Genomic DNA, 15,450 nt, shown 5'->3' on the forward strand with positions numbered 1-15,450 from the left:
TTGCCGGTGCCGCTCCTCGGCAGTGGCCCAAGGGCTCATGAACCTAGTGTCTGCCTTGAAAACGTGACCCTATGGGACCAATTAAATCTCTGTCCCCGTTTTCAGAAAAATGCATTTTTTTGAGGGTAGTTAATAATATTCTCTCTGTAGTAATTGTTCCTCTATGGAATTCTTTTCCATTATGTATTCAGATAGAAGAGAACTATATGAAATTCCGTAAGATATTAAAGACACACCTTTTTGGACACCTGCATTTGTAATGATGATATTATGAAGTGTTGTTAAGACAATTTATATTGGTTTTTATTATCTTTATGGATCTGTAATCCTGTGTTATCCTTTTTTCTTCCGTACACTGTGTTGAACCCTATTTTGGAGAAATAGTGGTTAAGAAGTATCATATTGACACTGATGCTTTCGTTCACTTGGGCACTGTTTCTGGACATATGTTTTGTGGTGGCTGTCACGAGGTCTGGACTCTTTGATAGGGCTGAAATTTTATTCAAGGATAAAACTGCTGAAAATACTGATAGACAAGACCTCTTGTATTAAAAATCTGGGGGAGAGGGTTAGATTGAGTTGCACAGAAAACTGCATCCTCAACTTTATTGCCGAAGAGGCTTTACCCTGTGCAAGATTGTCTCTTAGACCCGATGCTTTAAGCCAAGCCGTTCGACACAGTGTCATAAGCATTGTATGATGCACAAATTAGATGATATCTAGACTCCTGAAGATAAAGAAGGAATGAACTAATTTGTTCATGTGAGTTGGATGTAGAATTAAGATGATCTTCCAACTGCTGCACCGTATAGTATGCTAAAAATATAACACCTGAAGCTGATGTGCTACTACCTTGAGAATGAGCATTTGTTATTTTTCTTGGAGGCTTATCTCAGCTTGCCCAGTTCAGGCTTTCTCTTTATCTTCTTTAGAATTACTGGGGCCTGTATCTCATATATTAGAAATTTGGAGCACAAAGGAATTTCTTTAGATAATATACTCCAAAGACAAACAAACAACAGCTTGGATAATGGGAAAGGAAGCTGGTGGTGGTTTAATTATAATAATTTATATGAATATCTAAACAAAATGGTAGAAAACCACACTGAGGAAGACAACTGAACACACTGATTGAACCAATTGGTACTTATCTTCCAACATCTACTATGTTATTATGTAAATATTTAATTAAACAAACCTGTTGTTCCTTTATATTTAGATGGGTCTTATACTCATTGTCAAGTTTTTGCTTTTTTTCTGACTCTTCTTTAACTTCAAAAGACAAACATAATTTCATCTGTTAAATCTGAAGTAATTTGGTTGCTTTGTTACTCTACATAACTACACAAATGTCAGCAGACCATCAATAAGGGTTACCACTTTTTTAACAAGTCTATTACAATATCTAAAAGGAAATAATCCTTTATAGGAACATATACTATCAAGCCCCCAATAATAGAAAGAGGAGATCCCAGAAAAGGCGAGAAGATATCATATTAACAACATACAAAGTAAAAAAAAATGAAATAAAGGCAGCAGAAAACAAGTATCTTATTCTTAATTGCAGTACTCACAAATATGGAACCACCCTGGTCAGCCAGTATCTACTGTAGGCAAAGCAACTTTAGGGGTCCTTTTACTATGCTGTGTAAAAACTGGCATGCGGTAGAATGGGCATGTGTTTTTGGCAAGTGCCAGACCAGTTTTTACCGTGTCTGTAAAAAAGGGCTTTTTTTAATGGGACAGGAAAAGTGCATATGGTAAAACTGAAACCAGCGCACCTAAAACAGGACTGAGCCCTTAACACCACCCACTGATCTAGCAGTAAGGGCTCACGTGCTACAAACATGATAACCACTTGAAACTGCGTGTGCAGGAGGAAATAAATAAAGTGAAGATACAAACCTGTAGCAGGTACTCTCCGAGGACAGCAGGCTGATTGTTCTCACAAGTGGGTCGACATCCGCGTCGGCCCAGGAATCGGCATTTTGCAAGCAAAATATAAAAAAGTTTTGCCAGTCTTCTGGTGCGCGTGCGCGGACCGATTTCCCGCCCGGCGTGCAAAAGCATTCCTCACTTAAATCAAAAGCATAAAAAGAAACATATCAACTCCAAAGGGGAGGTGAGCGGGTTTGTGAGAACAATCAGCCTGTTGTCCTCAGAGAATACCTGCTACAAGTATGTATCTTCGCTTTCTCCGAGGACAAGCAGGCTGCTTGTTCTCACATGTGGGGTATCCCTAGCAACCAGGCTCACTCAAAACAATGAACATTGGTCAATTGGGCCTCGCAGTGGTGAGGACATAACATAGATTGACCTGAAACCATAAACAACTAACTGAGAGTGCAGCCTGGAACAGAACAAAAATGGGTCTAGGGAGGTAGAGTTGGATTCTAAACCCACAACAGATTCTGCAGCACAGACTGCCCAAACCAACTGTCGCGTCGGGTATCCTGCTGAAGGCAGTAGTTAGATGTGAATGTGTGGACTGATGACCACATTGCAGCCTTGCAATCTCCTCAGTGGAGGCTGACTTTAAGTGAGCCACTGACGCAGCTATGGCTCTAACATTGTGAGCCGTGACATTGCCCCCCCAGAGTTTGCCCAGCTTGGGCGTAAGTGAAGGAAATGCAATCTGCTAGCCAATTGGAGATTGTGCGTCTTCCGATGGTGACTCCCCTCCTGTTTAGAACAAAAGAAACAAACAACTGGGCGGACTGTCTAAAGGGCTTTGTCTGCTCCATGTAAAAGGCCAGTGCTCTCTTGCAGTCCAAGGTGTGCAAACTGCTTTTGCTAGGGCGGGTATGAGGACGGGGAAAGAACGTTGGCAAGACAATTGACTGGATCAGATGGAACTCCGACACCACCTTTGGCAGGAACTTAGGGTGAGTGCGGAGGACTACTCTGCTGTGATGAAATTTGATATAAGGTGCATGTACTATTAAGGCCTGAAGCTCAATGACCCTAAGAGCTGAAGTAACAGCCACCAAGAAAACGACCTTCCAGGTCAAGTACTTCAGATGGCGGGAATTCAATGTCTCAAAAGGAGCTTTCATCAGCTGGGTGAGGACAACGTTGAGATCCCATGACACTGGTGGAGGTTTGACAGGGGGCTCTGACAAAAGCTAACCTCTCATGAAGCGAACAAATAAAGGCTGTCCAGAGATAGGCTTACCATCTACACGGCGATGATAGGCACTAATCACACTAAGATGAACCCTTACTGAGTTGGTTTTGAGGCCAGACTCTGATAAGTGTAGAAGGTATTCAAGCAGGGTCCGTGTAGGACAAGAAAGAGGATCTAGGGCCTTGTTGTCACACCAGACAGCAAATCTCCTCCATTTGAAAGAATAACATTTCTTCATGGAATCTTTTCTGGAAGCAAGCAAGACTCAGGAAACACCCTCTGAAAGACCCAAGGAGGCAAATTCTAAGCTCTCAACATCCAGGTCGTGAGAGCCAATGACTGGAGGTTGGGATGTAGAAGTGACCCCTCGTTATGAGTGATGAGGGTTGGAAAACAGTCCAATCTCCTCAGTTCTTCAGAGGACAACTCCAGAAGAAGAGGGAACCAAATCTGACAAGGCCAGAAGGTTGCAATCAGAATCATGGTTCTGCAGTCTTGCTGGAGTTTCAGCAAAGTCTTCCCTACTAGAGGTATGGGAGGATATGCATACAGAAGGCCTGTCCCCCCATGTAGGAGAAAGGCATCTGACGCTAGTCTGTTGTGGTCCTGAAGTCTGGAACAGAACTGAAAGACCTTGTGATTGATCTGAGTGGCAAAAAGATCCACCGATGGGGAACCCCACGCTCCGAAGATCCTGCGGACAACGCCCATGTTGAGTGACCACTTGTGAGGTTGCATTATCCTGCTCAACCTGTCGGCCAGACTTTTGTTGATACCTGCCAGATAAGTGGCTTGGAGAAACATGCCGCGATGGCGAGCCCAAAGCCACATCTGGACGACTTCCTGACACAGAGGGCAAGATCCGGTGCCCCCTGCTTGTTGGTGTAAAACATGGCAACTTGATTGTCTGTCTGAATTAAGATTACTTGGTGGGGATCTCTGAAAGCCTTTAGAGCATTCCAGATCGCTCAATTCCAGAAGGTTGATCTGCAGACCTCTTTCCTGAAAGGACCAGGCTCCCTGAGTGTGAAGCCCATCTACATGAGCTCCCCACTCCAGGAGAGATGCATCCGTCGTCAGCACTTTTTGTGGCTGAGGAACTTGGAATGGTCGTCCCATGGTCAAATTGGATCGAATAGTCCACCACTGAAGAGAATTCCGAAAGCCGGTGGACAGTTGGATTACATCCTCTAGATCCCCCACAGCTTGAAACCACAGGGAAGCTAGGGTCCACTGAGCTGATCTCATGTGTAGACATGCCATGGGCGTGACATGAACTGTGGAGGCCATGTGCTCCAGAAGTCTCAACATCTGCCGAGCTGTGACCTGCTGAGACACTTGAACCATGGACACCAGGGACAGAAGGTTGTCCGCCCTTGCCTCGGGAAGATAAGCTTGAGCTGTCTGAGTGTTCAACAGAGCTCCAATGAATTCCAATTTTTGGACTGGGGTGAGATAGGATAATTTATGACGAACTCCAGTAGCTCTAGCACCAGAATAGTCATTCGCATGGACTCGAGAGCACCCTTCTTCGAGGTGCTCTTCACCAGCCAATCGTCGAGATAAGGAAACACATGCACTCCCAGTCTGCGTAGAACCGCTACGACTACAGCTAGGCATTTGGTAAACACTCTGGGCACAGACGCCAGGCCAAAAGGCAGTATACGGTACTGAAAGTACTGTGCTCCCAGCTGAAATCGAAGATACTTCCTGTGAGCTGGAAGTATCGAGATGTGTGTGTAAGCATCCTTTAAGTCCAAGCCAATCGTTTTCCTAAATCATGGGAAGAAGGGTGCCTAGAGAAACCATCCTGAACTTTTCTCAGATAAGAAATTTGTTCATGGCCCTTAGGTTTAGGATGGGACACATCCCCCCTGTTTTCTTTTGCACAAGGAAGTACCTGGAATAGAATTCCAGCCCTTCTTCCCCTGGTGGAACGGGTTCAACCGCTTGGGCCTGTAGAAGGGCGGAGAGTTCCTCTGCAAATACCTGCTTGTGGTTGGAGCTGTAGGACTGAGCTCCCGGTGAGCAATTTGGAGGCTTGGAGTCCAGATTGAGGGTGTATCCTAAACGGACTATTTCAAGAACCCACCGGTCAGAAGTTATAAGAGGCCACCTTTGGTGAAAAAACATTAACCTCCCCCCCAACCGGCAAGTTGTCCGGTACAAACACGTTTACTGAGACTATGCTGAACTGGAGCCAGTCAAAAGCCCATCCTTTGCTTTTGCTGGGGAGCCGCAGTGGCCTTAGGCGCAAGCTGTTGACGAGAACGAGCGCGCTGGGACTGAGCCTGGGCAGGCTGCTGAGAAGCAGGAGTGTACCTACGCCTAGCATAGGAATAAGGAGCACTCCTCTTCCCTGCAAAAAACCTCCTAGATGAGAAGGCAGTAGCAGAAGACGCCCAGCAGGAGAGAGAATCCATATCATCATTGTGCTTCTTGAGCTGGTCAACTAGATCCTCTACTTTCTCACCAAAAAGGTTATCACCTCGGCAAGGAACATCTGCCATCCGCTGCTGGACCGAATGATCCAGGTGAGAGACACGCAGCCACAGGAGTGTGCGCATCACTATACCTTGGGCAGCAATCCTGGATGCTATATCAAAAGTGTCGAACGTAACCCTGGCCAGGAATTTTCGACACGCCTTCTGCTGCCTGACTACCTGGCGAAAAGGCTCGGCCTGCTCCGGAGGGAGTGCATCAACCCAGCTAGACAGTTGCCTTACCGAGTTCCGCAAGTGGATGCTCGTGAAAAGCTGGTATGTCTGGATTTTGGCAGCGAGCATAGCGGCCTGATACGCCTTTCTCCCAAAAGAGTCCAAGGTTCTAGATTCTCTGCCTGGGGGAGCTGAGGCATAGTCCCTAGTGCTCTTGGCTCTTTTGAGAGTGAGTCCACCACCATGGAATTGTGAGGTAGCTGAGACCTCATCAATCCAGGTTCCCCGTGGATCTGATATTGGGATTCAGTCTTTTTTGGGATCACGGGATTAGACAGAGGGAACGACCAGCTTCGCATAAGGACTTCCTTCAGTACATTATGCAAAGGAGCCGTTGCAGCCTCTCTAGGCTGAGGATAGTCCAGGACCTCGACATCTCAGCCCTGGGCTCATCCTCAACCTTCATAGGGAAGGGAATAGCCGCAGCCATTTCCTGGACAAAGGAGGTAAAGGTTAGACTCTCCGGTGGAGAAAGTCTCCTTTCTAGTGGAGGGGAAGGTTCAGAGGGAATCCCATAAGACTCGTCAGAAGAAAAGTACCTGGGATCCACCTCTTCCTCCCACGAACACTCATCTTCAGTATCGGACAAGACATCTCTCAGAGCAGTCTGAAACTGAGCCTGCCTCGACGCCGAGGAACGATGTCCTCGATGGCGGTGCCAAGAAGTCTACGCCCGCCTGGACTCCGGCGAAGCTTCCTCCACCGACGTCGAAGGGGAGTTGACCGGGGTGGGAGGCGGCACCGAGGTCGGGGACCTCACCACAGGCGAAGGGCCAGATGTCGCTGCAGCAGATGGTATGGAAGGCGCAAGCACCTCCGACTCCGAAGCAGACTGGCGTAGCAATCCTTCCAGAAGCTCTGGAAGCAGGACCCTGGTGCACTCGTCAAGAGCCGCCGTCAGACAAGGCTGCAGGGTCGGTAAAGGAGCCGGTGGCAGAATCTGTCGAGGCTCGGCAGCAGGTACCGGACTGCCAGAAGACTGATGCATCGGCACCTCCTGAATAGAGGGGGAGCGATCCTCTCGGTACCGATGCTTCTCGGGTGCCGATTCCCTTGATGCCCCGGAGCTCCCGGCACCGTGTGTTGAAGGAGAACGATGATGGTGCTTCTTCGCCTTTGCTCGACGCCCGTCATCGAGACTCCTCAGTACTGAGGAGGATATGGAATCCTCTCGCCTCCTCGGGGCCAGGGCCGACTGTCGGTCCCAGGAGGCCTGCATAACAGGAGGCCTCAAGCAGGTGGAGACCCACTCGATGCCTCACTGCTCCCAGTGCGAATAGGTCTTTCAGCAGCCATTACCTCTGCTCCCGACGCTGATGCTTGCCTCAAAGTCGATGTCAACGCCACCGACCTCGGTACCGATGTCGATGTCGAAGGACCGGACTGAGCCCCAAAAAGCTTTTCTCATTGGGCCTCTTGAGACGCTTGGGTATGTTTCTTCATATGAAGACACAGACTACAAGAAGCTGGGCTATGGTCGGGCCCAAGGCACTGGATACACCAGGTGTGGGTATTGGTACCTGAGAGGGTCCAGTTGCACCGAGTACAACGTTTGAAGCCGCTGGGTGTCTTCGACGACATGGAAGGAAAAACGGCTTCAGCGAAATCAAAAGACGCAATTGTGCCTGTTAGAAGGAAAAAGGGCACAAAAAGAAGGGAAGAACCCGACTGCGCGGCCTAAGCTGGCCACGTCGAAAACAAAGGAAACTTTAAAAGGGGCAAAAATAAAGAAACTACAGGAAGTGTTTTTTTTTTAAACTGTAGAATGGTAGAAAAAAGAAAAGAAGGCAAAAAGCCACGAAACGAATGAAGAGCGAAGAAAAAAGCCTACCACACCTCAATGCGGAGAAAAGAAAACTGAGGAACGTGTTCGCACGACGGATGGGAAATCGGTCCGCACATGCATGGTGCGCGCTTCACGCACGCCAGAAGACTCTGGCAAAACTTTTTTATATTTTGCTTGCAAAATGCCGATTCATCGGCCGACACGGACATCGACCCACATGTGAGAACAAGCAACCTGCTTCTCCTTGGAGAAATAATATTTCCCTGCGGAACGGGTGCGCGGCAAATCTGAAATTACTGACAGGGGGTCTGGTAGCCTGGCAGTAGTCTCATTTTGGCACATGCAGCACGTGCGTAGAACCTAACGCACCTTTGTAAAAGGGCCCCTTAGTATCCAAATACAGTCTCAAATGCTTTGGGTATCAAAAGAAAAAAGACTGCCCACCAAATTTCACAATGCATTTAACAGGAAATCGAGTAAGGGTTACCTCTTTATTAGAATATCCTAATATATTTGTCATTAGCTTCTTAGAATTATGCTCCCCTCATTACTAGGTCTATGCAAAATGAGCTCAGTAAGGTTGCATAACTATACAAATGTAAATCACCAGCAATCTATTTGTATAGTCACACAATATAACCCTGTTTCGCTGGTATAAGAACCACAAAACTTAGATAGCTCCCTCACATTTAAAATACATATCCAGTCTCGAGTTCTCAGCTTGTACACGAAGTTCTTCAAAAGCCATTATCATTTTCTAAAACAAACAGAAATATGATGTTAAAATTAAATTTAAAAATAACCAAAAAAGACGGAAATGCTCACTCTTCTAAGCTAATTTCTGATACATGTTATATTATAGATTTGGTTCTCTAAAAAAATATATAAATAGGTATGCAATGCAGTTATTTCTGCAGGTTGATTTCCAAATGATTCACGAGCATAAATTTGAGAGGCAGAAACTTTAGATTTGGTACCTTTAAAAACTCACTATGGCTTTGTGCCTGAACTTAGGTACCTAACTTCAATCCAAGCCTAAATTCAGGATCCTAAAAAATGGTCCGCTATAGGGACATATTTAGGAAGGAGAAAAGGTTAAGCACTCAGCACCGATTCTAAGCACTAGACACGTGGAGGTTAATATTCCAAAGTACTTAAGTGGTTGCCAGTGGGGCTGATCACGTAAGTGCTTTGTTTTTAAAAAATATGGGTCACATGAACAAATAATTCTGGGCAAGATTTAGTGGTGACAAATAACCACCTACCTTTCACCTCTAAGCAGTATCTGAGGAGGAAGTTACCAGGATGCACTAAAAGACAAGCTTTTATTGCACCCTTTATTTATTATGGGAGTCAGCAACCTGCAATAAAACAGTCCCACAGGTTGCTGACTACCTTGTAAAAAGAATAACACAGCTTGCGTGCCACCTTGCAAGCAATGTTATTCCACTGACCTGGGAACATCAGGCCACAAAGCTACAGTCCAATGCTCCCAGGCTAGAGACTGAAGAGCCGGTGTCAGATACCCACCTTCCAATCAATGCTCCCGCCATCAAGGCCCTGCATCCCACTAAAAACATCTTCCCCCCTCTCCCCCCAAAGGGCCCCCCTACATTACTTAGATACATACCATAAGTATCCCTGGTGGTCCAGTGGTGTTCAGGCAGGAGCAATCCCTAGTCACTCCTGCCCTACCAGTGCCATTTCCAAAATGACACCCCTAGTGGCAGTGTCACACTACTATCACTTGAGGAAACAGAGGGTAGTGATAAATAGAGCTTGCTCTGAAGAAAAGGATGTTGTCAGTGAAGTACCACAGAGATCGGTCCTCTTTTTAAAGTCTTTGTGAGCGATATTGCAGAAGGGCTGTCTGGTAAGGTTTGTCTCTTTGCGGATGATACCAAACTCTGCAACAAGGTGGACACCCTAGAGGGCGTGAATGACATGAGGAAGTACCTAGCGAATCTGGAGGAATGAACCGAAATTTGGCAACTAAGGTTTAATCCCAAAAAATGCAGGGTCATGCACTTGAGTCGCAAGAATCTGAGGGAACGATACAGTATAGAGGGTGAAGTGCTTCAGTGTACAAAGGAAGAGCAGGACTTGGGGGTGATTGTGTCTGATGACCTTAAAGCTTCCAAACAGGTAGAAAAAGTGACGGTCAAATCCAGAAGGATGCTTGGGTACATAAAGAGAGATATAACCAGCAGGAAAAAGGAAGTCTCTGGTGAGGCCCCATTTGGAGTACTGTGTGCAGTTCTGGAGACCGCACCTATGGAAAGATATAAACAGGATGGCGTCGGTCCAGAGGGCGGCTACAAAATTAGTAAGCGGTCTTGAACACAAAAATATAGGGACAGACTTATGAACCTCAACATGTATACGCTGGAAGAGAGGAGGGAGAGAGGAGACATGATAGAGATGTTTAAATATCTCAGGGGCATTTATATACAGGAAGAGAGCCTTTTTCAACTGAAGGAGAGCTCTGGAATGAAGGGGCATATGATGAAGAGGGCATAGGCTTAGGAGTAATCTAAGGAAGTACTATTTCACAGAAAGGGTGGTGGAGGCATGGAATGGCCTCCCGGTGGAGGTTGTGGAGTCGAGGACTGTTTCAGAATTTAAAAAGGCATGGGATAAGCATGTGGATTGCTTAGGAAGAGTTAGGGGTTACAGAGGATGGGCAAACTGGATGGGTCATATGGCCTTTATCTGCTGTCATGTTTCTATGTTTCTACTAGAGGGCATGTAAACAAGCTTTTGGCTGGGGATGTTTTACCATCATTTTAAGCCCAGAAAGCAACTCGAGGTATGCCCCCGGTGCACTCTGCAAGTCGCACTCTGGATTTTACATAGTAATGAGATGCTTGACATAAATTTGCATCTCTCAGGTTCTCAGGTTCAAAACACGCAGACACGAACTCTGGAGCAATCGTGAGCCCTTGGGCTGCTGACGAGGAGCGGCAGCAGCAGGCAAAACCCACCACCCAACAATGGGCTAGCACACCGGCAAAGGCAAGGACTGCAGGCGCAGACAAGCGAGCCGGAACACACGGACTGGAACGCACTGGACTGGAACACACTGAACTGGAACCCACCAGACTGGAACCCACCGAACTGGAACACACGGGACTGGAACCACCGGACTGGAACACACGGGACTGGAACACACCGAACTGGAACCAGGCTTCACCTACACTTGGTTGCCATTCCCCAGGGGTTGAGCCCCTGGGTGCAGGCAGCCGGCAGGACTTGGAGGAAAACTGGTACTGGAACTAGCAGGCTGTAACACCAGGAAACTCACACTAGAAGGAACACTGAACAAGCTTGGCCAAAACAGGGTTCAGGATAGGAATCAGGATTCCTAAACAGACCGGACTGGAAGGAAACTAAAAGCAAGCAGGGCAGACACAAGCAGGAGGGGAACTGAAGCTGAAGACAGCCAGCCACGAACGAAGGAAGTACAGATACTATACAGGGAAAAGGACTTCAAAAGACAAGCTTGACTAACCAGGGTAGGGTAGAAGCCCAAGGGGAACAGGGAACCAGGATACAGAAGTGCCCACAGGCACCCAGACAAAAGCAAGGCTGCAGTGCTCCCCGTCAGCAGCCCAAGGGCTCACGATTCCAGACTCCGCCATGAGAACCTGACATATTCTCATATGTGGGAATCCTAGCTACCAAGCTTAGCGAAAACAACAATGCTTGGACAATAGGGACTCAAAACAACGAGACCTGTTTATTCAATCAACCTGAAACAATTTGTATACTAGATGTGGAGATGCAGCCTGGAACAGAAGAAAACTGGGCCTAGAGGGGTGGAGTTGGATTCTAGACTGCAAACAAACTCTGCAAGACTGCTTGCCCAAACCAGCTGTCTCATTGGGTATTCTGCTCAAGGTAGTAATGTGATGTTAATGTGTGGGCAGATGACCACGTCACATCCTTGCAAACCTACCGGCTCTTAGACGGTAGGAGCACTCCGTGATCTTTATGGGAAAATAGTAAATGGTCCAGCTCAAATACAGCAACTCTTTAGAGATCACTTTCGAGCTTTATATGCTGCAAGACCTGAAAAAGATGCACAGTTTATCACAGATATTTTGGACTCAGCCGGCCTGTCACATTTTTCAGAAGAGGTAGCACAAGCCTTGAGTGCGTCTCTACAAGCTAAATAAGGCCGCTTAGCTATGACGGTGCTGGCACTGAATATTGCATAATCTGAGGCTCCTCCTCTGTGCTGCCCCCAGCGCCACCCTTAACCTGTACACTTTTTGTTTGGGCGGTCTCAGAGAATATTCAGCAGCACTGTCCAGTTAAATACTGATGAATATCTCCGGTTAGGCGCCAGGAAGCTATTAAAATGGTTAGGAGAGGCTCCTTTCTGCTTAAATCGCTTTGAATATTGGCCTCACTATTTTTAATGTAAGGCCCTTGGACAGTAGCTTTAGAGAGAGGTTCAAAAGGATGCTTCTGAAGAGCTTGTAGAACTAAGTTAAGATTTCATTCCAGACAAGGTTTTCGAATAGGACGCAAATGATTAACCCCCTTTGAGAAAACAAACAACATCTGGATGCGCTGCAATAGACATTCATTGAATCCATCTTCGATAGCAAATTAGAGCTGCTACCCAAACCTAAGGGAAGTAGGAGCTAGACCTTTTGAGGTAAGGTGGTGCTGAAAGGAGAAAAGATTTTCCAGATTCTGGCATATGTTGTAGTAGTAGATCTTGTACAAGCTTGCAGAAGAGTTGTAATAACCTCCTGCAAATAACCTTTCTCCCTCGGATGTGACCTCTCTATAGCCAGGCCATAAGACCAAATGGGGAGGGATACTCTATGAAAATCAGACCTTGGTGTAGCAACCCTTCTGACTGGGTATGCAGAATGGTGGTGCAACTTGAACACAAATAAGACCCACATACAAAGGGTGCCTTAGCCAGTCTAGGACCACTAGGACCAATTGACCTGGATGATGAGCAATGCACTAAAGGATCCTGCCTATCATTGGCCATGGGGGGAAAATATACAGGAGGTCTGACACTGACCAAGTTTGAATCAGAGAAGTTCCCAGAAAGCACCCATGGACGAAAACACAAACCACCAGGACTCTTAGTCTAGGACAGCAGAGTCAATAAACTAATCAGGTTTATTGTCAGGAAACTCAACAGTGAACGGTAAAAGGAAAGAATGATGAAAATACAGCAACAATAACAGGTTAAACAAACAGGTATCAATATTAAAACTAACTAAACATTTGTTTATTACCTGAGTAGTACCTGGGGAGTTGAGGAAATATAGCTAATCACAGGTTATAAAATATAACTGTTCACAGGGCCTCTGTGAAGAGATCTTTCTCTCCCTATCTGAGACTAAAGATTTCCAGCAGATTCAATCAGAGACCAGAGCATAAACACTGAAGGGCTGACCAACAGAAGGCAGACTACTTCTCTTCAGCTTAGGCTGGAAGAAGAAACTGTCACTTCTGTAACAACTTTACAATCAAAGGACAGACACCATATGCTGGCCAAACAAGGGAAATGCACTGTTTCACCACAGCTACCCTCACTATTTCCATCTTGGTAATGTTTTACAAGATGGAAATAGCAAGTGGATGTTACCGAGGACTTTGATGCATCTCCCACTCAGAGCTGAAACCTGAAATAAGAGCTTTAAACATAACTCCAGTTTTCAATAATAAACATCTTTAACAGCCGTGCTCCCTTCAACCAGAATAGTAGTTTTCTTGATAACAGCTGTAAATCAGGACATCTACCTTAGGTAAGACCAAACTCTCTACCTCTGTGGAAAGAATGACATAAAGGCATGACATAGCCCTTGCTAGCATCAGGGACTTTCCATTACGCTGAAATGAGCTCTTGCGTAGCTTCATGGATATGAGAGGACTTTGAAGATTTCTTTGTACCCGACATAATGGACAGCGTGACAGAGGAGCCCTGGGAAATTAGGGAAGAAATTTTAAGAACATCAAATGCTTTAGTAATTAGTAAGGGCAGTTCTATCCTTAGGAAAAGTCTGGCAGCTGTGGAATCATCTACTTCAGCACCAGTAAATTCCTCCTCACCTAATTCTTGAGAGACCAAATGATCTGAAGGCACAGATAAATCCCCTTCTGAGCAATGTGAAGATAGAGAGGACATTCCAAAAATCTTTCTTAAAGTATCTAATCTGCACTTTTTAACAATATGCTCCTCAGAGAGCTTCTGAGGAGAAATGGCATCAGTAAGAGGCTGTGCATGCTTGAGCATAAAGGCCTGATGCAATAAAAGCATAAGTTCTGAGGAAAAAGGTATCGAAGATACATCTGGCACTGTATCTGACTCTCTAACCCCCATATGAGTATTATCACCCAATCTCTAGTACTATCCAAATTTTATTATTGTAATGCCATATATGCAGGTATTAAATCTCACTCCTTAAAAAAATTACAAACAGCACAAAATACCACACTGCCCACCTTATGAAGGCTTCCCTTCTCTTCTTAAAGCTTCACTGGCTTCCCACATACACAAGGATCACCTTTAAAATATGTGCAACTGTTTACCCAACTAATTTATTTACCATCCTGTAATACAGTAAAAAAATCTAAAGAATACCTCTTGCTCCATTATCAAAACTGCAAAGGTCTTTCTTACACATCAATCCTTGTTGCAGGCTTCACATATCAGAGTACCTACTACTACTACTTATCATTTCTATAGCGCTACCGGACGTACGCAGCGCTTCACACCTGAACATGGAGAGACAGTCCCTGCTCAATACAGCTTACAATCTAGTTATGACAGACAGACAGGACAAGTAAGGGATAAGGGTTAGGACAGACAGGACATATCAGGGATAGGAGACAGTTGAAGGTTTAGGTTTAGGAGTTAAAAGCAAACTTTGGAATTCTTTACCTAAGCAATTAAGGTACTTAGAAGATTAGCTGAGATTCCATTAAGTACGTATCTTATCAAAGGACAAGAAATTAATGTTGCCGTCTCTCTTATATGTTTCAACATAACCAATACTCTTGCCTAGCTTCATGACAAGTCCACATTATTGGGATCCAAGATTAAATGAAAAAATGAGGAATATAAAGCAAAAAATCCTATGAGGCAAAAATTGCACCTAAGAAAGTGCTGGTAATTATTAAATGATTCTAATTAACTTCCTACAGATCTTTTAGACACGACAAATGATGATAAATGAGAGGGTTCCATAAACACATATTTAACTGCATTGTATCTTATGCATTTACAAGGAAATCTTAAAAAGAATATACCCCCTATTTGCAAAACTGCAGGCTTCAAAATCAAAAACTGTTTCCACCTTCACTGAGTTTCCCTCGAAACATCAGGAAAAAGCAGAATTTTAAAACCCAAAAATAGCTTCTCTCTGTTCTTAAAGAACATATGAAATAACCACTGCTTATCAGGTAACAAAGCCACGATTGCCACCAATGTAGCCGCCATGGCTAATTCTGATTCCGAGGTGTCCAGCAAAGCAGATACATCAAGGGAATATTGTTGTTGTTGTTGATCTGATATCTTCCTCGGCAAATAATATACTTGAGTAAAAGGAGGCAAGTCTCTTCAGATATTGCTAATATTTCTTGCAAATAACGTTATAACATTTCCAATGGTTTCACCTTTGTGACCCTTGGAAAATTAATAAAACAATGATATAATTTTCAAATATTTCAGATTTGTTCCTTAGGTTTGAAATATCTTTAATCATTGATGTTTGTATATTTTCTATATTTATTAAGTTCTTTTCAATTTGTTCTACTTGTTCAGTCAAGGATTTAATTTCAGTATC

At 45.0% G+C, this 15,450-nt stretch overlaps 1 long non-coding RNA gene across 1 annotated transcript in view; it reads right to left on the reverse strand.

Moving 5' to 3' along the window:
• Positions 1 to 1,196: 1,196 nt before the first annotated feature.
• Positions 1,197 to 15,450, reverse strand: part of LOC115458928 — a 64,993-nt gene continuing 50,739 nt past the window's right edge. Inside the window, exons 3-4 of the long non-coding RNA XR_003940172.1 lie at positions 8,318 to 8,387; positions 1,197 to 1,272 (exon numbers count right to left, since the gene is read on the reverse strand). This is a non-coding gene — a long non-coding RNA (uncharacterized LOC115458928). The remainder of the gene's footprint in view (positions 1,273 to 8,317; positions 8,388 to 15,450) is intronic.

Source organism: Microcaecilia unicolor, unplaced genomic scaffold (assembly GCF_901765095.1).
Source record: "Microcaecilia unicolor unplaced genomic scaffold, aMicUni1.1, whole genome shotgun sequence".
NCBI classification, from domain to species: domain Eukaryota; kingdom Metazoa; phylum Chordata; class Amphibia; order Gymnophiona; family Siphonopidae; genus Microcaecilia; species Microcaecilia unicolor.